Below are 27642 nucleotides of genomic sequence, written 5' to 3'. Positions count from 1 at the left end.
TCCCCGCGCCGACTCCGACGGGACGCCCTAGGCCGCCGCCGCCGCTCGAGAGCGCGCCCCGCAACGGCCGCCCCGGCTCCCCCCTGGCCGCCGCCGCCGCCGCCGCCGTTTCGCGCGTCCTCGAGCCCGCCGCGCGCTCACGCTAAATACCACACACTGCGGCGGCCGCCATAAGGAGGCGCGGCCCCGCGCGCCTGGGCCCGGAGGGGGTGGGGCTTCCCGCGGGTGCGCAGGCGCAGAGGCGCCGCGCGGCCAGCGGTGACCTGCGCGGGCTCCGCCGAGTGGAGCTGCCAGGGTGGAGGTTGGCGCTCCGGCGCCGCGGTTACCGTTGCTGCGACGGAGCCCCGCGCGCCCAACAAACGCGGATACGTCACGCCTGGGCGCCCACGGCCCCGGCCCGGGAGAAGCGGGCGCCGGCGCACAGGCCGCCGCGGGGACCCCTGGCGCGACCCCCGCGGGTCTTTGTTCCGGGACCCGAGAGGGCGTCCCGCCTCGAGCCGGGAATTCGAGCCCCGGCATCGCCGCCGCCCCTGCTCGGGGCCCCTCCTATGTCGTTGGCGCGGCGCCTCCGCGGGCCCTTCCCAGCTCCGCTCCGCTCCGCTCCTTCCCGGAGCTGAAGCAGCCCGGCCGCCGCGGCCACCCGGCGGGGACCCCACCCCTGAAAGGAGAAGCGGTTTGGGCCCCCTTTTTTAGGCTTGCGCTGCCTTTCTGCAAGAGCGCGGCAAGTTTCCGAGGCTTAATTTAGCTGAGAAGTGGGTAGTGGGAAGCACGCCTCTCGCCGTGTGTCCTCAGGCATCTGCCAGCGAAGTGGGACTTGAAATGTTCAAGTTCTTTGATGAGCGCAATTGTATATATCTGAGTAAACCAGATGCTGAAGAATTTGCAAAGTGATTGCATTTCCCTATTAAGGGCTTCTGTAAAAACAGTGTTCTATGTGAAAAGGTACTTTGGTATGAGAATTTTGAAACATCCAGATTTCCCATGGTTCTCTAAACTCGCAATCTAGATACAGAAAATCTTTTTCAATGGCAAGTTTTTATAGACGCAGTCCACTGAGAACCCTCAGAAACTCAATCCAGAGGCACAGGCTCAGTTGCCTTAGGTGCTGATGCAAGCTGCTACTCTCTAGCAAGCAGTACGTTTGTGCAGTGTGTTCTACTTCTGTCCTCACCTAATGCTGTTCCTATTGTGGCTGTTTTTGCCCTTTGGGACGATTAGCCCATCCAAATAGTGTTTCTTGAGTTTAACAAAGTGAAAACACTTGTGTTCTTGGCCACAAGCTATACTGTATACTGGTCTCCGAAGCTCAAAAGTTAGAACATCATCTTGGGTGGATTATATAGGACTGTACAGTCAATGATGGTGCGTTATCATTCATTTCTTCAACAAAATTTTCAGAGAGATTCTAACATGTTCTAGGCGTCTTACACCATGCCCAGTGGAGGAGCTTACCCATTGAAGAAGACATTGATTCATCCTTCCTTCAAATCATTCATGCTTCATTCATTCCCCCAATGCCCTGCTAGGCTCTGAGAATACAGAGCCATTCATCCTGGACTCATGAAATATATGCAGTCTAGTGGGGAACACTAGCAACTGAACAGTCTCCCAAATAAATGTATCACTACAACTGTAAAAAATGTTACAAAGGGTGCCTGATGCTAAGAAAGTGTATGGAGAGCCAGGTATATAATAGGTTAGGTGACTGAGTCGAGAATTGCAAGGCCAGAAGGAATTAACCAGGTTGGGGAGTACCCCCCTTACAGTGGAGTAAGAGGAAAGCATTTCAGAGGAAAACCCTGCATGGTAATAAGCCTGTGCAATTGCAGGAACTACAAAAATCTACTTTTTTCTCTTGGGAGAAGAGACCACGGAGGGCACACGCACAGCAATATAGTGTAGGCAATGGTGCTGAAAAAGTCAATAGGGTTCAGAGAGTGCTGACTTTGTGACCCAAGCCCCCCAAATTACATAATGAATAATTCTTCTCATTGGCTGGTGAAGCCAAGAAATTCTGGAGTCACTGGGGAATAGAGTTGGAACTGGGCCTTGGTTAAAGCGAAAGAGTCTCCAGAGGAAGAAAGTCTTTCTAAACCAAAGTGAAGGGACAATCACAAAAAGAATGGTTGTGTCCAAACCTGAATGGGGGTGATGGGGAAGTCAGGCTTGACTGCGGTGATTGGTCAAAATGAGGAAACACCGATCAGGGAGAACATTCTGTCTCGATAAGAAACCCTGAGGTACACATTTGTGTTCATTGCAACACTTTTTCCAACAGGGAAGATAATGGAAACAACCTAAGTGCTAGAAAAGCAAATGAATAGGTTAAAAAGATGGAGACTAGATACACAATGGAATACTCCATGATTAAAAAAAAAAATAAAAAGATGAACTCTTGCCATTTTGTGATGACTTGGAAGGAACTGGAGTGAAATAAGTCAGAGAAGAAAGATGAATACTGGGTGGTGTCATTTATATGTGGAATAGAGAGAAACAAAACAAATAGACAACACCAAATGAATAACAAACCCTAGAAATCTGACTGTAAAATTGAGGCTAGTAGAGGGGGAGGGGAGAAAGAGAACAGGGAGAGGGTACCCAATGCTCCATGGTAAAGGACTGTGGGTGAGCTATGGTGGGTTTGGTGTGGTAATGTGTATCTGAAGAGGTGTGATCTTATTCCCCTAAATCACATACAATGTTTTAAATTAATGTTATTTCAATTTAGAAAAAAAAAAATTTTTAAAGATGTGAAGCCCCGAACCAAAAAGGTTGCCAACGAACAGGGACGGTCTCAGAGAGATAATTGGATCTAGGGTAGAATCAAGTGGATTTAGGAGGGTAGGATGTGAAAAATCAATGCAGAAGATGACAAAAAAATTAGTAGAAATAGCAATAGCTGCCATTTTTGCACATTTACTCTGTGTCAGGCATGTCATACTCCACAAGAACTCCATGAAGTGATACCATTATGAGGCCACTGAAGCACAAAGACGTCAGCTTGCCTAAGGCAATGTAGAAACAGCAGAAACAGGATTCAAATCCAGGCCCAGTTCATTGCTCTACCCTAAGACCTATTTTGACCTGGAAAATGGTGCTGGACAGAGAACTCTTGAGAAAAGAAGGTAAATTCTTGTTAAGGGGGCAGAAGTGCCTGGGACTGGAAATCAGCTGCTAATAGGAGCTCCGGGATCAGGAGGAGATTGTCAACCACTACCCTCTCCTAAGAGTAGGGAGTTCTGTGTGGAGTTCCCGGAAATAGGTTAGTGAGTGAATTACTGTGCAAAACCAAGAAGGATAAACTAAGAAGGATTCTTTTTAAAGTGGCCATTTTGAGGTTTGTCCATTTTCATTCAATTAAGGCAATACTAGACATTACAAGATATAATTATAGAACATATCTTTATGATATAAAGATAGATCTCAACAAATTGCCAGAGGTTAAACAGAAAAGGGTAGAAATGAAGCAATGCATGGTGTATGCAAAAATGTTGACAGACTTAAAAGTGTGGCATCATGGCTTATCAGTTAGGCTGTAAACTAAGCCCATAAAGAGAAAAATAAGTATAATCAAAATTACCCTTTGAATTGCCCATAAATGACAATATGTGTTATTTTTTATACAATCCTATGTCACATGTATGGATTAATAACCATATAATAAAATGTATTTATGCAAATTCAGTTTCACAGTATTCCTTATTATACTATTGAAACTGCAATTATCCTCTCACATGTTTTGGGGAGAAGTTGAAACGCCTCTACCTAAGGGAAGTTCAATACAGTTCAGTTCTGCTCCAGTTTGAAGGTAAGTTTTCCATTTTTACAGCCACGTGGCCCAGAACTGGGTTCTAAAGGATTTGAATGTCACGTCGTGGCCCTAATGGAGAGGGTCAGCCCTGGAGCAAGATGGTAGAAACTCTTGGCCTACCTGCAATCTGTGTAGTGAGCATTGACTAAAGACAACTCGCCAATATGATAGTGAAAGTTCCAAACATCCTGCTTTGGCAAAACCAAATTTTGGCCTCCCATAGGCCCATCCCTCCCCTTTCTTACTCAACAGCACTTGGCCATGTGAAAATGACAGCCTCTGTCTGCCCCACTGCTAGCCTTCAGAGAGGTACCTTATAAACAGGTGGATTCTGCCAGGACAGCGTTCCCCGGTGCAGGTGCAACACTCCTCCTGTCGGTCTGGAAGGGTTGGCACTCTTTTTTTTTTTTTTTTTAGGTTTTTTTTTTTTTTTGAGGATTTTTTTTTTTAATAGAGGCATTTTATTTATTTATTTGTTTGTTTGTTTATACAAGCACTGGGTACAGTCAGAAGCGCGGGAGGGTGAGAGAATTCACCAGAGCCAGAGCGGGGAGCAGAGCAGGCAGAAGGACCGAAGTACACTGCTGAGGGGAGCAGCGGGCGGCAGGAGAGGTCTGCGCGCCATGTGGGACCCTCCTCAGGTGGCCGGGGAGCAGCCGGGGATCGAACCGGCACCGCAGAGGTCGCCGGCAGCTTCGCAACCCAGCGCTCAACCACTGCGCCACCGGGGAGGCCCAAGGGTTGGCACTTTTATATTCATCACTCAAGAGCAGCTTTTGCCTCTGAAATTCTCATACTTGCTTTTCTTGGCATGGTTCATGCTTTGTGCCTGCTCTCTTCTAGAAGACCCAAAATGACTTCTCTCTCCTACTCCTGCTTCCTTTTGATACGAGACTGATTAGATTATTTCATCCCTGCTAATCTTATTTCGGAAGCATTTGTGATTTAGCTCATTCCTACTGAAGGTGCTAATGGTTAATCGGCATGGGTGGGATTCCAGCATCATTAGTACCATGGGTTTTAAATATTAGAAGAATATGTCCCCACTGTGAAGTGACTTAACATCTTTTTCTGGATAAGGGAGCAAGTCTTCTTCTATGAAAAGAATTTTGTAAAAGTGAAGTTAATTGCTGACCTATAGTAAATATTCCAGTGACAATAAGTGACTTTATTTTTCCTCTTTCCTAGAATAAAGCAGTTACTGATGAAAGTATCTATATTTTGGGATTGTATATGAATTCATATTAACTTAATATTTAATATAGGTCAGTAAACAACTCATTGACATCTTCTCAAAAACAACTACTGTTTCCATGGTGCCTGGTGACATTTTATCAAGAGGTGAAGTGGAGGAACGAGTGGAATAAAGTAGAAAGTGTTTTATTTACTGCATTAGGGTCCATGATTGTTTTTAAAGATTTATTTATTTTTGCATAGAAGAACTGGGGTACAGGCCAGAGGTGTGCGTGGGGGGAGCGGATTCAGCAGAGGCAGAGTGGGGAGCAGAACAGGCAGACTAACTGAAATACACAGGAGAGGTCTGCTGCACCATGTGGGTCAGCTCCCTAGCCAGGGATCGAACTCTTGCTGCAGTGGCTACTGATACTTTCATAGCACTGAGACTTAACCCCTTGCGCTACCAAGGAGGCCCTAATCTATGATTTTTGACTGTAACAGAGGAATCTCCATAAAAATGGGAGGTTCCAGGTTCTCTGCCTCACCGCAGAACTGAGCGGCCAGGTGAAGCTATAGAAGACTTGATGGAGACACAAGAGAAGAGACTTGTGGAGTAGAGATGTGAAGAAAATGTGTGCACTTGCTTCTTGGCTTTGAACTTGCACCAAGGACATGGAGGACATGGAAGGTGACACATGGCGTGAAGACATATAGAGACACTTGAAATAGAAGTGGCTGAGAGACACATGAGGAGGCTGACAATGACCACTGTTATCTCGATTTCTAGTTTGATTTTGTTCCTTTGGTCCCAGACATATCTGGCCCCTTCTGCCCCTTTCCTACAGTTCCCCATCAGAAGGTGCCTTAGACCTGTGACAAGATTTTGGCTCTCAGTGGTCCCCCTTTTGGCCAGCCCCATTTGGCTGCACAATTACCCACAAGGGAATAGGTTGTTTGCAGTGTTTCATTGGGAAACTATTATCCTTTCTTTTCTTGCCTCCTGTATATGTAATCATTCTAGTAAAAATCTTATACACTAAGAGTGTACTTTGTCTTTATGTGCAGATGGTAGAATCCCTTTAGAGCTTGCAGTTTGGGGGCCCTGAGGTACCCGTCAGTCTGCCTGCTAACATAAGTACTAGACCTTGTTTTCAAAATTAGATATTGCTATGTCTTCCATGCAAGAATTCACTAAAATATGCACATATACACACATTCACCCTCTCTCCCACATTCTCTTACATGAGTATTTTAAAACTGTTCCCCAAATTAAGCACACTCAGACCCACACCCCCAGCCAGAACTTTGGGGACATCAGTGTACTTAAGAAAAAAATAAATTTGAATTACATATAATTATAAATATATTATATAACTTATATGTATAAATAAACGTCAAATGAGTCAAATTTTAAATTACATGTCATCCCTCCAATGTAACACGATAGTAACTTTCCAATTGCTCCCAAAAGCTCAAAGCCATAGCCTCATTTAGCACGCCCCTCCCTCCTCCCAGTCACCACTGCCCTTTTCCCAAAGCACAAATCCTGTCTTTGTCAAGTCCTTGTACTGCTGCTGTTCTAATTAGTAGCTTTCAGCATGGGTCTCTGCAATCCCTGAATTTTTGAAAGACCCATTTCTCAAATTTCTCCTCCACCAAGCCTCTGACTCACTTAACACGTGCATTAGTACCATTCAAGACTCACTGAGTGTCCTCTCTATAGTCAAAGTAAATCGTCCCTGCTGTGGAGTATACAAAATCCCAGTTATGAAGTACAGATGATTTCTATGTATCTAATGTCAATACAATTGTTCTATAACAGATCAGTTCACAAGACCAAGCCCAACAATTATGGGACCGGTCCACCCACAAGGAGAGGTAGATCACTGATGGGCTGGATATGTTTGTTTCCCAGCAATCATAGATACCTCTTGCCCAGGAAATCCTGCTGTCTCCTCCTATGTTATCCCTTGATATCCATTTATCAGTCAACTTCGGTGGGTAGCTCTGCAGACATTAGCACTCCCTTCCATGCTTAACTCTGCTGGAAGCCAAACCAAGAACCTTTCTTGGCCTGAAACTGGGAGGCACTTCTCCCTCCCAAGTAGATTCCTATCAGCGTTGTAAAGGAAAGCAGGTCCCCAACATGTCAGACATACCTGAAGCAGAGCAGAAACAATGTTTTGTTTATCAGACACAACTGTTACCTGTCATTCACTGTCTTGGGGTTGGTGAAGGAATTAAACAGCATCCAAAACAAATCCTGACACACATGGTGGAGAAGAAATGGAAGATTTCTTTTCAAAATCTGTTTAAATTCTTCATGAAATTATGAACAGTCAAGAGTGTGACTAGGACTAATAGCAGAAAGTTCCAGAAAGATCAGGAAGCGTATTAGCCTATAAATGTTTTTTCCTTGAACTTAATCTGTTTCTTCAGGAAAAAAGTTATGTGCTAGGCACTAAATTTTGCAAGAAGCTAGAAAGTCATTTGGATTTTGATGTACCTGGTGGTCTGCGGCTGTAGGTGACATTAATTTTACTGTCCAAATGTCAGTCGGTGCTTTTCATACAATCCCTGCCCCCTCCCGCCCCAACACACACACTCATTTCCATGGATACAATTATTTTCTTTATAATCATGAGAATTTAGCCCTTCAAAAATTATATGCTGATTTTTGCTTTTTTCATGTGATGTTCTTTATAGGAGAGTATGAAGTTCCTCAAAGTAACATTTTCACTCTTGGAAGGGAAAAAACTGACATGCTAAGCTCCTGTTTAAGAGTCCACTAAGCCCTCTTAAGGCAGGGGCATGTCACATCCATCAAGATGTCCCCATCCAGTCCTAGCACAAAACCCGGCACAGAGAGAGCGCTCAAATTTTGTTGAGCAAATGAAGAAATTTCAGTAAGGACTGTGTCTTTAGAAACTTTGGCTGTCTATGAAATCTGTTTACAATTTTGTCTGAATAAGCTCCTTCTTTGTTAGCAGATATTTTTGTTTTCTTTCTTTCTTGGAAAAATTAGCATTTGTTAAACTCCTACCATGCACTTAAGTTTACAGGTTACTTAATTTAAAACATGGGTGAATGATAAGGAAACAAACTCAGAGAGATTAAGTAGCCTTCCCAGGGCACATACTAACCAGGGGAGGAGAGAAAGTTACCACCCAGGCCTGCAGCTTTCCAGACCTTCATTCTATGCCTGTGTTTAGCTAAGGTACACCAGCTGATGAGGGAGTTTACACGATTCTTCTCCAGAGCCCTCAAGTCTTGTACGAGAATTTTCTTAATTTAGGGTTTTAATTTAAATGATTTGAGGAGAATTAGCAAAAGTTTGCTTTATCTAGGTAACTACCTACAACTCTCTTTGTTAATTAAAATGTTAAGGTGTATTTATAACAATTAGGGTATAGTAGGGATCACTGGGAGCACTGAAGTGGCAAGTGACTCCTGGGCATGGGGATCCCATGGGTAGAGGGATGGGTAGAGGATGGGAGGCTGATTTTCATTTGATATTTAAAATCACATGATTATATTACTTTCATTATTAACGACAATTAAAAAGTCTTCAAGGACAGAAAAGTTTGTGTGCTCTGAGCAAGAATGCCTAGGCCTGAGGACTAAATTGGTGACCCTAAACAAGCAATTTAACCTTTTTTTTAAAAAAAGATTTATTTATTTATGCATATAAGAACTGGGTTGCAGGGCAGAGGTGCAGGTGAGAGGATTCACCAGAGACAGAGTGGGGAGCAGAACAGGCAGACGGACTGAAATACACTGCTGAGGGGAGCAGTGGGCGAGACAGGAGAGGTCTGCTGCGCCATGTGCGTAGCTCCCTGGCTGGTTGGGGATCGAACTCATACTGCAGCGGCTGCGGACAGCCTCATAGTGCTGTACTTAACCCCTTGCACCACCAGGGAGGCCCCCCAACTTAACCTTTTGACCCAGTTTCCTCATTTATAATAACAGAACTCTCTTCTGGGAAAGAGATAAAACATTTAGTCAGGGTCTGCCCTGTGTAGACAAAAAAAAAAAAAAAAAAAAAAAAAGGAGGAGGTTGAAAGGTGGAAAATGTGGTAGCCCAAATAAAAGCATCCCCCCCAAAAAAAAAGTCCACACCCTAATTCCCACAACCTATGATTATTTTGCTATTTTACCTTACATGGCAAAAAGGACTTTGCAGGTGTGACTGAGTTAAGGACCTTGAGATGAGATTTTCCTTGGGTGGTTATTCAGCAGGTCCAGTATAATCACAGGGGTCTCATAAGGAAAAGAGGAAGCAGGAGAGTCAGGAGAAAGTGACAAGAAGGAAGCAGAGAGCAGGGTAATGACAGGCAAGAGCCATGAGCCAGGGAATGCAGGTGCCACCAGAAAACTAAAAAGGCAAGGAATCGGGTTCTCCCCGGGAGCCTGCAGAAAAAACTAGTTCTGCACACACCCTGACAATAGCTCAGCACCTTGAATGAGACCCAGTGGGATTGATGTTAGACTTCTAGAGTCCAGAATTACAAAATAATACATCTTTGTTGTTTTAAGTCATTAAGTTTGCAGTAACTTGTTAAAGCAGCAATAGGAAACCAATACAGACACAAAAGGATGTGTAAATACCCAGCCAATATAGAATAAAAGAGAGTGAGGGTCCTCTGAGAATGATGCTCTTTCAAATTGCACCAAACACCTGGAAACAAAGCAAAAACAGGGCCTCCCTGGTGGCACGAGGGGTTAAGCACAGTACTATAATGCAATCTGCAGCCTCTGTAGCACAAGTTCGATCTCCGGCTGGCCAGGGAGCTACCCAAATGGCGCAGCACACCTCTCCTGTCTCGTCCACTGTTCCCCTCAGCAGTGTATTTCAGTATATCTGCCCGTTCTGCTCCCCACTCTGTCTCTGGCGAATCCTCTCACCTCCCGTACCTTTGGCCTGTACCCCAGTTCTTGTATGCATAAATAAATACATCTTTTAAAAAAATTTATTAAAAAAAAAAAAAGCAAAAACATCCCTGGGCAAATGTGAAGCGGAAGATAATTGCCTTGGTGAGTTACACTGAAATGAAGAGAGCACCGAAGCTGGCTGAGCTCAAGGTTTCCACACCTTCAACCTACAGCCTTTTCTTTCCCTTGATCCTATGACAAGGGCAAATGCCAGTTTGCTAATATTTTAGTGAAACTGTCCCCTACACATTTGAATGCTGCTTCTTAGTATCTGTCTCTTTGGGAGTAGGAAACAGCTGCTTGCAGTTCATTTCTTAATCAACAGAAACACTGATTAACCCAGCTGACTTTCCAGAATGTGGAAGTGTGCTCTCACAGACACATTCCTTTTTCCCCTCATTCTTTTTCTTAACAAAAATGTAGCTCTCAAAGATATCCTGGAAAAAGCACTTGGGCTTACAACATCACAGCTGTAATGAGCCAAGAATTCTATTTTTTTCCCCTATTACACAGAACAATAATTCTTAACAACTTAAAATTTCAAAGCACTTCACAAGCATTTAATTAATCCTCTCCACTAGCAGAGAGAAGGAAACTGATATTCATAGTATCTCATCCTGACAACCTTTAATTTGGCAAGACTCGCGCTGGCTTTGAAAATGCCTCTGTTCCATCAAGGTTACTTGGGCCGAGGTCGCTTCTTCTGTCCTCGTCACCTAATGAAACCTGGCAATCAGAGCCGTTTAAACTGCCTTCTCATCAAGGCTAGATGAGGCCCGGAGCTGCTCTGAGCCTGGGAGAGAAGTGACAGTGATTCCCTTAGAGAAATGACAAAGCTCCTCTGTACTGAGCCTGTGAGATGGGGCTCGTGATTAAAGCCCATTGCCAATTGCATCAGAGCCTGATTCACTCCTCGGAACTGGGGCACGATGTGTATCTTGAGGCCCTTCTCAGAACTCTGCTCTCCTGAGGCCCAGTCAGCCGCTGAATTTCACTGCCCTCTTCGCCTACCCTCCCAGGTGCGTGGGAAGCTCTAGGAAGCCCTACTTTTCTCACTGTTTGAACCAGCTTCCTGCCAAAGGTTTCCCTCAGACACACCGGCCAGGCAGCTGCCTGACTCTGTACCAGCCCGGCCCACAGGAGGCGCCTCTGCCGTCTCAGCCTCACGCCAGACTGGCACCTTTTTTTTTTTTTTTTGAGATTTATTTATTTATGCATGTAAGAGCTGGGGTGCAGGCCAGAGATGCGGGAGTAGGGGGATGAAAGAATTCACCAGAGACAGAGTGGGGAGAAGAACAAGTGGATCTACTGAAATACACTGCTGAGGGGAGCAATGGGTGAGTAGGACAGGTCTGCTGTGCCATGTGGGTAGCTCCCTGCCCGGGGATCGAACTCCTGCTGCAGTGGCTCTGGATAGCCTCATAGCACTGCATCTTAACTTAACCCCTTGCGCCACCAGGTAGGCCCTGGCCCCATTTATTGCACATTTATTAGTTCATTGCTTCTACTCCATGATGTCCCTTACCACAGTGACCAGAATGATGTCAAATCTCATTTTCAATTCAAGGAAGCAAAATTCAAGAAATGCATCCTGAGCTCCTGCTATGCACAAGGCACATGAAGTCCTGAGCTCGGTGAGCCCCGACCGCCACGCTGGGCGTTAAATCAGGCAGTCAGATAATTATTAGTGATGAGGCACCATCAAGCTTTGGTGAGAGAATGGGGTCTGGAGAGAGGTGACAGGGAAGGGAAAACATTTGCAGGGGTTCAGAGGACTTTTAAGAGCAGTAGTATTTAATGTGTCTTTTTTTTTAAGATTTATTTTATTTATGCAAGCACTGGGTACAGTCAGAAGCGTGGGAGGGTGAGAGAATTCACCAGAGCCAGAGAGGGGAGCAGAGCAGGCAGAAGGACCGAAGTACACTGCTGAGGGGAGCAGCGGGTGTGGCAGGAGTGGTCTGCGCACCATGTGGGACCATTGCAGGCGGCCGGGCATCGAACCGGTGCTGTGGAGGCTGAGGGCAGCTTTGCAGCCCAGCACTCAACCGCTGCGCCACCGGGGAGGCCCATTAATGTGTCTCTTTTTTTAAGATTTATTTATTTATGCATACAAGAACTAGGCCACAGGCCACAGGTGTGGGGGTGAGAGGATTCACCAGAGACAGAGTTGTGAGCAGAACAGGAGGATCCACTGATATACACCACTGAGGAGAGCAGCAGGCGAGACAGGAAAGGTCTGCTGTGCCATGTGGGTCAGCTCCCTGGTCCGCAGGGGATTGAACTGGTGCTGCAGTGACTACAAATAGCTTCACAGTGCTGAAACTTAACCCCTGTGCTACCAGGGAGGCCCTAACATGGCTCTTAAGGGATGTTCTTTTAAAGGGCATAATTGGAGGGTGTGATAGCATAATGTCTTAGGAAATATGATTGGACCTTCATCCCTGACAGAAGGTCCTGTGCCCAAGACCCTCCTATGTACTTCTGCACCTGGGTATTTATTTGTATGCTTTATAATAAATTGGCAATGTAAGTAAAGCATCTTCCCAAATTCAATCAGTCATTCCAACAAATTATCAAACCTGCAAGGTGGGGGTAATGGGAATCCCCAACCCTAGACAAGTCAAACAGATATGTGGGTATCCTAGCGTGGACAGAACCCTAAAACCTATGAAGTCTGATGCAGGAGGTGGGATCACTGATAACTCTCCCCTCCCCCCAGTTGGTGTCTGCAGAGTAGGAGAACGGGTTGTAGTGTGGAAAAATCCCATGCATTGGTGGTCCGATGTATGGTGAGTCTAACTCAGAAGAGGTGGTCCAGCCTGAAGGGCCAGGGGATGTGCAGGGGGGACAGATGCCCAGTTTGGCTGGTCCCAGGCGGAGACGCAGCTGAATAGCTGGGATGAGCCAGACTGTAAAGCTGAGTGAGCAATAAAGCTTACTCTGTTGCCTCGTAGGTTATTCTCACACCAACTTCTGGTCTCCGGATCCACAAATCATCTGCCCTCTTTATTTTCTATTATTCTCCAATCACTTCATTGCTTTATGTTTAAATATAATGAATACTCTACCCGAGGGGTCAGCAAATGGCCACACGCCCACGTCTAGCCCATGATCTGTTTTCATACGGCTAACCAGACAAGACTACTTTCTACCTTTTTAAATGGTTAGAAAAAAATCAAAGAAAAATAATAATTCATGACACATGAAAATGAGGTGAAATCCAAGTTGAAGTGTCCATTAATAAAGTGTTTTGTGGGGTCATACAGCCATGCCCATACATTTACGGGCTGTTCCGGCTGCGTCCATGCTACAGCAGCAGAGCTGAGCATGTAGATTATATGTGACTCACCCACCTAAAATAATTACTCTCTGATCCTTTATAGGAAAGGTTTGTCAACCTCTAACATAGAGTAACTATGTATTCACAACATACACATTTGAAAATCTGCCACCTGTCATAAATGAAAGGTAAGTAGAAAGAAAGCAATTTAAAAATAAAAGTAACACCAGAGACACATACTTAAGTAACACCTGGGGAAAGCACCGATTTTTTGAGTACTGGCTCTCTGGCAGGCACTTTTTGCTAAGCAGCTCTATAAGGGGTGATGATGATCATAGCAGAGGCAGCGTAGCTCCGGGTTTCAGAGGAGCAAGGATAAGCATTTCATATACATTATCTCGTTCAGTCCTCCAGATACCTGCTAGTCAGTCCCCTTTTGGAGATAAGAAACACAGATTCAGAGGGGAAGCAGCTTGCTAGGGTGGCACCACAGCTTGCTAGGGTGGCACCACAGTGAGTGACATAGCCGGGATTTCATCTCAGGACTTGGGACTTCATCACCACCTCACCTACTGTCAAACCTGGGATGCCAAGCTGAAAAGTTCCTAAGTCTGTAACCAGGAGCAGCCCTTGAAAGTTTTCGAGCAGGGAGAATACCCTGAGACTAGCCTTAGAGGGTCACGCTGGCTAGCTGAGCAGGGCAGGCTCCCCCGGAAACAGAGACCAAGGCATGGGGGAGCCATGCTGGAGGGTGTGAGGTCCAGGGGACTTTGTGGCAAGATGGACCTGTGAGGTGAGGGATTGGGGAGAGATCCCCTACCCCCTTTGAATCTCAGTGATTGTGGGGTGATTAGCAGACTAGGGAAGGGTCCTAAATTTGGACATGGGAGACTGGGTGGCCTCTGGAGTACCCTGATGGGGAAGTGCAGCGGGCAGGAGACTATTCGGGAGTGGAGCCTGACAGGGTAGTATGGTTTGGGGTGTCTCTTACCTAGAGGGGAGGTAAAAATTATAGGAGCCAATGAGATTTTCAAGGGCAAAGGGTGCATAGAGACACTAGAGCCCCAAGGAATGTCTATGTGGGAGAGGAAGGAGAAGATGAGCTGGGGAGGGGGAAACAGAGAGCAGGAGGGAGGCGGCCTGGGGGAAGCCAGATCACAGCACTGAAGGGACAACAACTGGGAGTGAAAGGGCCTTTTGAGAGTGTACTTCTGTCGCCAGAGAAAATAGGAGCAGCAAGGTGGAGAGGAAGTGGTGAAAGACTCAAAGATCCAGGAGAAACAAAGGCGATGCTGCAAAAAAGCAGGGGGAGAATTTTGCCTCTGCAAGGAAGAGACCTTTCTTGGGCCATGTGCAAGCTTAAAAATACATCCATAAATCCTTTGAAATCCCTTCTTTTAAAAAGTGGAGCTTAGGGCCTCTCCGGTGGTGCAAGGGGTTAAGATGCAACCTATGGAGCTATCCCCAGGTACTACAGCACAAGTTCGATCCCCAGCCAGGGAGCTACCCACAAGGTGCAGCAGACCTCTCTGTCTCACCCGCTGCTCCCCTCAGCAGCAGGGAGGTATTGCAGTCAATCTGCCTATTTTGCTCCCCACTTGGTCTCTGGTGAATCCTCTTACCCTCCCCCACACCTCTGGCCCGTACCCCAGTTCTTGTATGCATAAATAAATAAATCTTAAAAAAAATAAAAAATACACCTCCCTGGTGGTGCAAGGTGTTAAGCACCACACTATGAAGCAATCAGCAGCCTCTGCAGTACGAGTTCGATCCCCGGCCGGCCAGGGAGAAACCCACATGGCGCAGCAGACCTCTCCTGTCTTGCCTGTTGCTCCCCTCAGCAGTGTATTTCAGTCAGTCTGCCTGTTCTGTTCCCCACTCTGTCTCTGGTGAATCCTCTCACCTTGCCCCCGCACCTCTGGCCTGCACCCCAGTTCTTTTAAAGATTTAAAAAAATCTTTAAAATCTTTAAAAATAAATAAATAAAAATTAAAAAATAAAAAGTAGAGCTTAAATCCTTTAGGCCTTGTGTGGGGACTGTTCTTAGTATTTTGGCAGTTTATTTTATTAAACAAGTAAGACAAAATTGGTGGTGTGTCACTCCCAAGATAGGTCTTACTTGCTCCCTCTTGGATCACGTGCTCTGGGGATCCAGTCACTCTGTCATGAGAATATTCGAGTTACCCTATAAAGGAGCAATGTTACCAACAGCCAGCCAGGAGCCCCGGCCTCTACTAACATCCCAGTGAGTGGGTAGTCTTGGAAATGGATCCTGTACCCATCAACCTCCAGAGCTGTAGCTCTGTCCCACGGGAGGCTGAATCAGAACCACCCAGCTAAGCCACTCCCAAACTCCCCACAGAAACTGCTTAATAATCTGTTGTTTTAAGCTGCTAAATTTGTACCCATTGGTTATGCATATAGATAACTAATAGTGTCAGGAATAGGAGCCCCTGATCAGGAAGCACTAGGGCTTCCCCTTTCGTAGACTCTCCTAGAAATTTAAAACCTAAAGTGACTTCAAGACAGTGGTTGCAATGCTCTAGAGTAGGGAAAGGTGGGCAGGAGAGCTTACCCCAGACCCACATTTCTAAATTCCTCATTCAAAGCGAAATATCTCCGCCCAATTGCAGGGCCTTTCCCTGTCTGTGCAGTTCCCACCCACTCACCCAGCTTAGCTCAATTAAGCACCCACTCCATCGAGGTGCTGGCAAAACCGCCTGGAGCAAGACAGACCTGTTCTTTAGAGTTTACATTTAATGGGGAGAGGCAGTGGTGAGACAAGCAAGCACATAAATAATTTCAGACAGCATGAGGTGTTCTGGAGAAAATATAACAAGGTGATGGGGAGATTGAGTGGATGGGGCAGTGTGACTGCAATTGACCTGTAGGGGGTAAGCATCGTGGTGGCCAGACTGAGGACACAAAAGGAGGCCACAGACATCTGTCCGAGTGTTTAAAAAGTATAAACCAAGCCATCAGACTGTTAATGAAAATAGATTCCAGTCCCCTGTGTAGACAAATAGACCCTCATAAAAACCTGGAATATCAGGTTTGGATTTTAAATCTACAGACTTCCCCAGTTCCATACCAGACTATAGCAGCACAGAGAGAGTCAGCTCAGCCTTTTGAAGCTTCTTCTCTTTCCAGTCTACCCCATGCTACTGTCTGCTCCGTGCTACTGTCCACACCTGCCTCCCCGCTCCTGCACACATGCCCAAGGTTCTCTCTCAGGGCCTGACACTGGGATTTCAAGGTCCCTGCAGCTGGTGTGGTCCAGGATTGGAGCTCCAGGAGAGCAGAATTCAGTTCCTTGCAATGCCAGGACCAACATTCACTTTTCCTGCTGGTTATCAGGGAAGAGCCAGTCCCACTTATTAGAGGCCGCCCACATTCCTTGGTCTGTGGCCCCCTCCCTCCACCAGCAGTGCCTGCAGTGGCAGTGGCTTGTCTCCCTCTCACACTTCAAATCTTTCCTCTTTTTTTCAGCCATCTCAGATCTCTAGACCATATTGCTGTTTCTTCCAAAATGCCATTTCTTCCATTTTTAAGGATCCAGAAAAGGCAGAATAATCATCCCACTTCAAGGCCAGCTGATCAGCAATTTAATTCCATCTACAACCTTAATTCCTTTTTGCCAAATGACATATCCACAGGTTCTGAGGATTAAGAGGTGGGCCTCTTTGGTGGGGAGGGGCAGTCTTCTGCCTACCACAGCTGGTAAGCATAAGGAAGAGTTCTCTGAAAAGGTGATGGTCCAATAGTCAAGCCACATGTGACTATTTTAATTAAAGTTAATTAAAATTCAATAAGAGTAAGACTTTATTTCTCAGTCACACTAGTCATACTTCAAGAGTCAAACACCTACATTTCACAAGTGGCTACAGTATTGGACACTGTGGGTTCATAAGACATTTCCAGCAAGCCACAAAGTTCTACTGACCCAGAAGAAATGAGGGAGGATACATCCAAAGGTCCCAGGGAGGACAGAACCCCCCCTCCCCAGGGTATAGAGGGTGTAACACACACTAGAGAGAAGTTGGGCCCTCTGTGGTTCTGACTCGGCAGAAACAGGGACGATTAGCCCCAGAAAACAGCCTGGAAGACCTTGGGCCACCCCACTTCTTTAGATGCAGAGCCCACTGGATGCACCCAAGTTCTCCTAATGCTCACTTGATTATTCCTTCCCTCACACCTCATTGCCCTCCCTGCCAGGGGTTTCTCTGCTCGTCCACCTCCTTGTTTCTTCAAGAGTCAATACAAACAGTGCCCTTTCATCAAACCTCCCCAGCTTTGCTTTGACTGGCCTGATTTCCCCATGAAGCTAATCTCCCCACGAAGTCAAAATGCAACAGTGAGGACACCGTTTGACCAGCCCCCTCTCATTTTTTGCTCTCTATTAAATGTGTTTATATCTTGTCTAAATTGTGATTTCTCTGTATTTGGTTTCTCCACAGCAGGCAGCAAAGGTGACTGGAAAGTTCTCAGTGAAGGAGGGAAGGTAGGAACAGAGAACGATGGAAGCGGGACTAAAAGTCGCGCCAGTAATTTCAGATGGAGTGACACATGGAGCCTGCCGTGTTGCTGGGATTAAAGCAGGGTAGTACGGGGTGGACGCCTGATCAGAATCCTCCTCGCCCTTCCACATACCTTCAAGAACAGTTTCTTCATCTTTGCTTTACCTTGGACAACTCCCTTGGAATATGTGCTCCTGTCTTGTTCCCTTTGAGTTCAAAGGTTCTAGAGATTATAGGATGAAAAACAGATTAGAAATAGAAAAGCAGATCACTGGGTGAGGGGTAGCTAAGAGATTTTAGACTTAAAGGCTCTAATTTGCAGGTAATTTCTTGATCCCTCTTTCCTGCTGGCTGAACATGCCAACCCAAATGATTTTCTAAACCCAAAGAGAAAAGATACTGGCTCCTCTACCCTGTTTAAGTGTTCCCTTTGCTGATAATGCAAACTTCTGTGCACCCTCCCTCGCCCCCATACAATATGATTTACTGAAAAGCAAAGGATATTGAAGTGAAAATAGATTTGAGATGTTCAGTCACAGCAGGTTGCTGAGTGTCTGGCTCAGGAAAAGTGAGCTGTTCAACTCAGAGAACTGAGACCTTGTCATGGAACCCGGACACTTAGTCCTGGGAGAAACTTGCTGATTGTCAGATTCCTGGATGTCCCCAGCCAATTTGATAGGCAGTGCAAGATCTGAAGGCAGTGACAGGGCTGAGGCGGGAGCAAAAGCCCAGGGTAAGTGGGCATTTGGCTAAGCAAGTCATACAGTCACTTTTGGATCATTTTGCGTGTGATATTCTTTAAACTGTGTTAATAATTATAGTGTCCCCCACCCCCACCCCGCTCCCTGCCAAAGAGTCTAAGATATTAGAGATCACTTTTTTTTCTGGGTATTAAGGAACTGGCAGAACCTTATACAGTTAGCACCCTGCTATGGCAACGGCAGGGACAAACAGCTCTCCTAACATCCAGGGCCTCAAAGTCAACATGAGGATGCCCATTTGTGAAGCCCAGTTAATGAAAGCAAAGAGCAAATACTGCTTCCCAGCTGGACTGCACAAAGGAGTCCATTAAACTCATTGACACAGGCCCTTCTGGGGAGCAGACAGGGCACCCCGCAATGTTAGGTTTCTCCAAATGATTCCCTGGCCAGGGATTTCAGGTGAATTCCCTCCATCTCAGGGGAGCTGGGTCACAGGACCCAGGATGGCTGGGGAGCTGGAAAGGGCCACTCAGCCCCGGCCCACCCAAAGCTCCCAGCAGGGAGTAGCTTCTCTCTGAATGGCCCCACCTGGATGTGAAGACTGCCCCGGGACTGGCTTCCAGCTCAGATTCTATGCGTCCAGGCAAATCTTAAAATAAAAACAAAAACTCTAGAAAGACTTCTAACATTCCCTGGAATCTACCATGAGTCAGCCACTTTATATTAATTCATGTAAATCCTCACAATCCTAATAGGATTTCCCCATCTTATAAATTGTGCCCCCCCCCCCATATTATAAATAAGGAAATAAGGCTCAGCAAATGTAGATTGCTCCACCAAGGTCATTCCAGATAGGCAGCCCTATTCCGGCTTTCACACAAGGTCTCTCTGGGTCCAAAGTGCATCTCTTTACACCATTCTGCTTCCCTATCGCCTTTTATTTCTTTACTACTTTCTGGCACAAGTCACTGCTTCTGGCAAATGTGCTAGAAATGACAGGTGAAGCCATCCCACCTCCCTGAGCCCTTGGGAGTCTGTGGGTTATGTTTACATTTGACAGACTTGGCTTGTCCTCTGAGTCTGTGCATCTCTACATGATGCAAAGGTGGTTTGAAACCCACTTCTGGTCAGGCACTGTGCTGAGCCCTCACAAGCTTCTGTGACTCTCATTACAACTCTCTGAACTAAGTACCACTGGGACCCCCAGTTTGCAGAGGACAGAACAGACCTAGACAAGTGGAGGAAGTACATCCAAGGCTGCACAGCTAGTTGGGTTAGGGTCCCAGATGGTCTCATCTGTTAGGTTAAAGAGCTGCCCTTTGAATGGCCATCACCTTAGCACAGCGCGAGATCCATACCCCAAACAGGACCAGCCATTGACCAGTCCATGCTCCCAGAGGCCAGAATCTGATGTCAGTTCAACCCATTCTGTTCCATGTTGTTTTCTGAACACCTGTTCTGGGGTGCAGAGGACACCAATGCTCTTAGGCCAAGGCCATGGCTGGAAACTAGATGTTTAACTTACTTTGGCTGAATATCCCCTTTACTCACATGTGTGATCCAAAGTCCTGGACACTAGAACAAGGAGCTGCTCTTTTGAGCAGCTGTTTTACCATTTTTTGTCACATAAACCATAGCTCTGCTTTAAGCCTTTCAACGGCTTCTCACGCTACGAGATAAAATGCAAACTCCTGTCTATGGAATCTGCTCTTTTTTCCTACCCTCAGTTTTCACGTGATGGAATCAATCTGACCTCAGCTTATTTGTCACCTGTTTAAAGATGTTTAGTTTATTAATTGAGTTTCTTTCCCTCTGACTCCCCACACACACACACACACACACACACACACACTACCCCCACTAAGGCGTGCACAATAACTATCTGCTTAATTTGAATTTACTCACTTCAGTGGTTCTGATTCTTGTGGATTACCCCCAAGCATCACCAAAAATAGAACCCTGCATATGGGAGACAGTTTTCCATGGGGGTCTCTCTTTAACAGAACACAATGCCCTTATTCTGGGCTCTTTTCAAGTTGTCTGTGCACCCTAAGAAGACAGAAGCAGTGCCGCCCTCCAGAGCCAACAGCAGGTGCACCGACAGCCCAGCAGACAGAGACGACTTGCTCTGGAAAAAAAGGCCTTCTGTCTGTTATCAAAGATGGGAGTCCCCACAAATATATAGGGCTCCAGTCCCTGAGTACCTGTGTCACCTCACCCTAACCTGTGAGAATTGGGGATCAGGAAATGGACAATAGAAAAAGCTCCACTCGGCCAAGGCCCATGCTGCGAGCCAGTGTTCTTGCCTCTGATCCAGGAGGCTCACACCTGCCGCCTGCAGCCACAAAGCTGTGGCCAGACTTACTTGCAGGTAAAGGAAAACCCCCAAATTTCCATAGTTCTTGATGCCCACAGGCCAGTCTGATTCAGGTGACATAGCTTCACTTTACTCATGCTCCCACCTTCCAGGGACAGGATGGGTGACAGCGGCCCTGGAGCCAGTGCAGCTTCTAAGTACACGATTGCCTCGGAGCCCATTTAGACACTGTCATAACACTCAGGGAATTCCATTAACATTGCAATGTTTACAAGCTTTACAGTATAAAGGTGTTGCCGATTTTTGCATCATCCTCAGAAAAAAAAAAAGGGCGCGGCCTTGCACTGTCTTTTGGGCATTTATGCCCCACGCCCAGCACTGGGCGGGCAGCACCCAGCCCTGCCTCCCGAACCAGCTGCCAGGATGGGGGACTTCTGTGCCCACCTGACCCACGTGTATGCTGTTATAAATTTTTCCAATGAACTCTTGACTGTATAATAAAATATTTTTAAATCCTAAAAAATAAGACACAATTTATTGTCTTATTATCACAATTTATCACAATTTATTGTGATAATTATCACAATTATCACAATTTATTATCATGGCAAGAATAAGTTCCAATACCAAAGGAAAAGAAGGAAAATGTCAGAGCCTTGTAAACATTTGTCAATTCTTCTTACCATTTTATAAAGGAGATTTATTTATTTTACACGTGTTGGGGGTGGGGGTGTATGTATGGGAAAAGAGCAAAGAGAAGTCTTTAAACATTCATTCACTCATTAAAAAAATGTTTCTCCCCACCCTGGGAGAAAATGAGGAGTGAGGGGCAGCCCCACAGGGCCCCACGCAAGTTGGAGGCTCAGGGGCCTGGGTGCTGGGCAGCAGGAGAGCTACCTCTGGACAAATGATCGGAGTTTGATGGTCTGAACACCTAGGAAGTCTGGACTGACTGTCCTGATTACTGGTGTGCATTCTGAGTATGTGGTTGTGTGGGGTTAAGTTGCTAAACAGAGGAAGAAGGCCACGCAAGGGTGGCAGACAGAGAACGGGGACAGGTTGGAGGACTAAAAGTCACGACAAGGAAGAGGCTGGGCTGGGATAATAAAGGGAGCAGGGCAGGTTGGAGGCCGGTGTCTGTGAAAGGGCTCCACCTGGGACAACCTGCTTTTTCCCCTAGTCACCCAGGCCTGTGGGATGCACCTGTTGACAGGAGGCGTTCATGGAAGTCCTTTACCTATTTCCTATTTCAGAGCATCAGTTCCCCACATTACAGAGTCAATCTTTTAATTTTGGTGAATTATTTTATGACATTATTGTTCTCCCCTCAGGGGTAGATCCCATAATTCTCCCACCACATCACCCGTGACCCCACACCACAGTCTCGTATGCTCTTCCCTTCCCTGTGTTGACCCTTCCCTCTTCCTCTCCTTCTGATCTGTGGTCAGCTTGCAAGTTTTGTCTTTTTCCTGAATCTTTGTTCAGTTAGGAATTCCTATGTTCTACCTCTCAGTGAAACTATTCTTAAGTGAAACTATTCTTAAGTCATACTTCAGATGTGTTGGCTTCGTTCTACTTTGCTGAACTTTGAGTGACACAAATCTCTGAGTTCATGGAATTTAGAAAAGTTAGAACTGGAGACACACCTGTGGTTATTGCATGGCATTCCCACAAACCCTATTAATACCTAACTTTTAAAAATCGAATCTGAGATGCTTTAAGACTGGACAACAATTCTTACAATCTGAGAAGGGACAATAAGAGATTGATTTCTTCTTTTCTTTCTTTCTTTTTTTTTACAAAACACCTCTGGCACTGCTCACAGCTGTTCTCATAGTCCTAGCTGTGCGGCCACTGTGTTAGAGAGTGTACAGGCTGGGACAGTCATCCTCGGGTGGGCTGGGACTGCACCAAGGCCACCCTCCTACTCCCCGCCCCATGACCCCTGTTTCCTGAAGCTCTTTCAGACTTGTCAAATGATAGCCCCCCAATTTGGTGAGTTCTGAACTGAATTTATTGGTAGAAACCTTTTTTTTTACGAAAACAAATAGACATACCTACTTACTGGGTGGAATTTAGAAGGACCTTGTCAGGAAAGACATTCTAAATGCCTTGAAATCCTCTAAAAGGACCTCACACACCTTCCCTTCCCAAAGTGGACTCAAATCTGCACACACTGCAGAGAGGGCTTATCAGCCACTTTCATGAGTCAGCTAGGCCACTCTACATACCAATTACCTAATGTGCAACAACAGAGCAGAAGTCGGCTGGGTCACGGTGGAGTTGAGTAACTCTGTGCAAGAAGCTGCAGACTCGCTGAGCACCTTCACCTCAGGCCCAGGGCCTTCTCTGCCTTCCTGTTTGTGGAGCCTGAGGTGTTTTCCTGGGAAGTCCTTCAGAGCCCAAGGATGGACAGCATCCTGGAAGTGGGTTTTGCCCCGTGAGCTCCAGGGCCAGCCGAGAGCATCCTCTCCGGTCTGGCCCCCTTCTTGGCACTCACGGGAGAATTTTTGCCAGGCCTCTGCACCTCCTAATGCCAATTAGACATGTGTCTACACAGGGCTGCCTCCGCCAGTGCAGGGCAGCCTCTGCACATGGAAACTCCTTTGCAGAATGTAGGTAGGCAGGGTGAGGTCATAATTGTGCAACCCTGGCCTCGCCCAGTTTTCTACTGAAAAGAAATTGCTCCTTAGCAACCAAAGCCATTTGGCCTAGCTCAGGAAAGTACCTACCCCAGCCAGAATTCTACATTGATGACCTTTGCCTTGTCCACCCATCTTCAAAGGTGGGCTTGTTAGAATAGAAAGATTTGTTGAAAACAATCTATGTACGAATTGGGCTAGGGAGTAAACAATTTAAAAATACAATTTTGGCTGAGGAAATTAGCTGGTTGGAGAAGGTAATTCTCAACCTCAGAGGTGTGAAGCTCTGAGGGTTAGTTCACCAGCATTGCTCTTTTTTTTTTTTAAGATTTATTTATTTATACAAGAACCGGGATACAGGCCAGAGGCACGGAAGGGTGAGAGGATTCACCAGAGACAGAGTGGGGAACAGAACAGGCAGACTGACGAAATACACTGCTGAGGGGAGCAGCGGGAGAGACAGGAGAGGTCTGCTGCACCATGTGGGATTCTCGCCTCATGGCCAGGATCGAACTCACAATGCAGCTGCTGTGGACAGCCTCACAGTGCAGCGTTCAACCATCTGCACCACCAGGGAGGCCCAGCATCGCTGTTCTGTAGCCCTTGGCTCTTCTAGTGTGAGGGCCCAGACCTGCTGAATGGCAGATTCGGGAAACACCTCTGGCACTGCTCACAGCTGCTCTCATAGTCCTAGCTGTGCGGCCACCATGTTAGAGAGTGTACAGGCTGGGACAGTCATCCTCAGGTGGGCTGGGACTGCACCAAGTCTTCCCTCCTACTCCCCGCCCCATGACCCCTGTTTCCTGAAGCTCTTTCAGACTTGTCAAATGATAGCCCCCCAATTTGGTGAGTTCTGAACTGAATTTATTGGTTGAAATTTATTTTTCAAAGATGAGTCACATGACTCACCAGCTTTAGGTAGGCCTGATCAATCCATCATTGAATAGGGAAGGGCTTGGTGAGGAACTGAAATTTTAATTTTTCTACTAGTAAATGTAGATCTGGTCGAGTGAACACCATTTTAGGAGATATGGGGGAGAGGAAAGGAGCTGATTTCACAAACAAATCTGAGGGCAACAGGCAAATGCTGAGACACAATATTGCTGGCAAATATCCCGGTGGAGACTGGAATGTTTGTGGGGGAACAAGAAGGTAAGTTTGGAGATGATGTTGGGGACTCTCCTGTGCATGGTGTTTGGGTTTCTGTTTTATCTTAAGTGTGTTGGGAACCATCAGAAAATTTAAGCAGGTGACTAACTGAATCTGATCCGTGTCTGAGTAAGAGCATCCTGGCTGCCAGGTCCACGGGGGATTGGGGAGGGACAAGAATGGTGCCAGGGGCCAGAGAGAGGTGCTAGCTGTCACCCAGGGGAGGGGAGGTCTGGCTTTGGTTGTGGCTTGAGTGCAGAGAGGAAGCCATAGGACTAGGAAGAGGAAAGGAAGAAAGAGGACATGTATAGGTGCTGCTTGAATACTCGGTGGATTATTTATGGAGATGGGCTAGGTAGGAGGTTGTGTGCTCAGGATAGAGGGAGAAAATTAAGTTTGGCATGCTGGTGGAAATTTACAAGAAGTTTCTAGTGTGCCTGGGGCAAGCCTAAAGAACAATCCAGAACTTGTGTGCTCAGAGCAGCAGGGACATTACTCCCCAGCCTAACTCCCTCTTGCCTAAAGCACCAGTTTTAACCTGACTGTGCTTCTGAATCACATGTGAGCCCTCTGGGTGCCTGCTGCCTCCTACTCATCTGAAGAGCTGGGGCCTCTCCCCGGGGACACAGAATTGATCCTCAGCAGGCTGGTTGCATGTGGGTGTTTGTCGGGCACTGTTTATGCCTTCAAATTTTCCTGTTTGCAAAGTAACATAGATACATTATAAAAATTCAAATAATACAGAGACTTAAAGGAAAAGAAACAAAAACCCAGAAGTGAGAGTCCCTCCCAACCTCCCCCCTTCCCATATTTGCTCTTAGCAAGGAGTCTAACTGGGGAGATCTGGGATCTGAAAGTGGCACATCCTTCCCATTTCCCTGGGGTTGCCAGTAAACATCAGGCACTGGGAAATACCCTCTGTGAGTCACCCTGGGGAAACCAGAGATGGCCTGAAATTCCAAGAAGGTATAGGAACTGCAGCTTCAGGAGGGGAAGCCTGCGCTGTCCAGTTGGTCAACCCACAGAGTAGGCTCGCCCCGCGCCATCAGCCAGGGCGCGTCATCCAGCCCCTGTGCTCCCTGGGCGGGAGCCTGGGAGAGTTAGGAAGTCAGCAGTTGTTCTGACCACTTACTTTCATTTTAAAAATTAACATTTTGACTTTTTTAAAAGTAGACAATACATTTCAATTTTTCAAAAAGCAGATAGTAAAATAAAAAATTCTAACGTCAAAAGGGGACCTCCCCTGTGGCATAGGGAATTGAGCGCAGCACTGTAAAGCTATCCGCAGTCTCTGCAGCACCGGTTCGATTCCTGGCTGGCCAGGGAGAATCCCACATGGCACGGCAGACCTCTCCTGACTTGCCCACTGCTCCCCTCAGCTGTGTACTTCGGTCCTTCTGCCTGTTCTGCTCCCTGCTCTGTCTCTGGTGAATTCTCTAACCCGCCCACGCCTCTGGCCTGCACCCCAGGGCTTGTATAAATAAATAAATCTTTAAAAAAACCTGAAAAAAAATGTCAAAAGGTCTATAGGAAAAAGGAATTCACCATCCCATCCTGTCCTGTTTGTTCCCAGAAATGCAAATTATCCAGATGTGTCCAAACCCCTCCTCCTCACTTTCGCTGCCTTCTCCTCCTCAGCCCTCACCTTCAGTGGAGTCTAAAGCCCTGTGGACTGCCCAGTGAAGGGAGGCCTGAATCCTGGTATCTCTCAGGGACTCCCATCGGGCCATGTGGCCTGAAAGCCTGGACAGACTGACTCTTGGATCTGTTGGACTGTTGAAGCTGAGAAAAGTGTTTAGTTAGGAACAGGGCTAAAAATGTACAACTTAATACAACTAATTCCCAGTGGTTTATGGGGGTGGTTTATGGGGGTGATTTATGGGAGACTTAAGATGCCAAGGAGACACTGGATGTATGAAGTGGGCCCATGGAGCCCACCCCAAAACTTGCTCTCACGTTGCTCCCTGTGGACCAACCCCATAAAAACAGGGTTCCCCGAGGCCCCCACACACACCTCTAGTGCTCAAGCTGCCAGTGTGGCTCAGGGTATTGCTACCTATGTGATCTCCTATTGTGTGATCCACAATCAATTCTCCTCACTTGAAAGCCATTGTTAGCTCTTTCAAAATTTGTGGGGAACTATGCAGTGGAAGCCAGACAAAGACCCTACAGAATCAGAAACAGAAGACGTGAGGGAGCCATCAACAACATTTTTCACCCCTTCCTGCCCAACCCCTCAACACACACCTTACAAATAGTATTGTTATAGAGCAGCCCCGATATTAAACGGGTTCCTGGCTGTGGGTCCTCACCCACGCGCTTTAAAGGACTTATGAATACTCTACTACAGACGCACACAAAAGGTTAATAAAAGGTTTATTTACAAGAGAAAAGGAAATAAGGAAAATGTACAACTCAGGGAGAAAATAGGGAAATAAAGTCTTTAATGCGTCCTACCTGATCCGACGACCTGGAAACCCAAAGTCACTCTCAGAGCTGGCCAGATGCTGCGAGCTGGCAGAGAGCCAAAAACGGGGGAATCCAAAGCCCACGTGTCTGCCTTTATATCCACCTGGCTGCTTAACCCCACCCTCAGGTCCCAGCCACCTTCCCTTTGGTGGTGATGGGATTTGGAGTTCCCAGTGTCTTTGACTTTGACCTAGGGTGGGGGTGGAGTCCACAAAGCCTATATGGAATTAGCTTTGGGACATCCTTTTCCCCCTAACAATTCCCCGCTTTCACTTTTTGCCACCATTTCCATGGTGATGAAGATCGAATATATGGAGGTTGGGATGCAGTCTCAGATGAACATTTTGTCAGGTTCCAGTGTGAAAGAAAACCAGTCTCTCCAGGTGTTTGTCCATTGTGGAAAGCAAAAGTCCTCCACTCCAGGAAAAATAGTTCATCAGTTTAAGCCAAAAAAAATCTGGAGGCATTAGCCAAAACAAGACAGCAGATATGTAAAAATTACAGGAAAAAAAATCTTAAAATGGTTCAACTGATGTAAAAACACAAATTTTCTCAACCTTGATCCCAAACTTTTAACAGCAAAGCAAAAGTTTGCAAACTAAATCTACTTTTTAACCATTTTTCCTATTTTTGCATAAAATCACAGGG

Source organism: Talpa europaea (genome assembly GCF_964194135.1).
Source record: "Talpa europaea genome assembly, chromosome: 16".
NCBI classification, from domain to species: domain Eukaryota; kingdom Metazoa; phylum Chordata; class Mammalia; order Eulipotyphla; family Talpidae; genus Talpa; species Talpa europaea.
Note: the sequence above shows the minus strand (reverse complement) of the source record.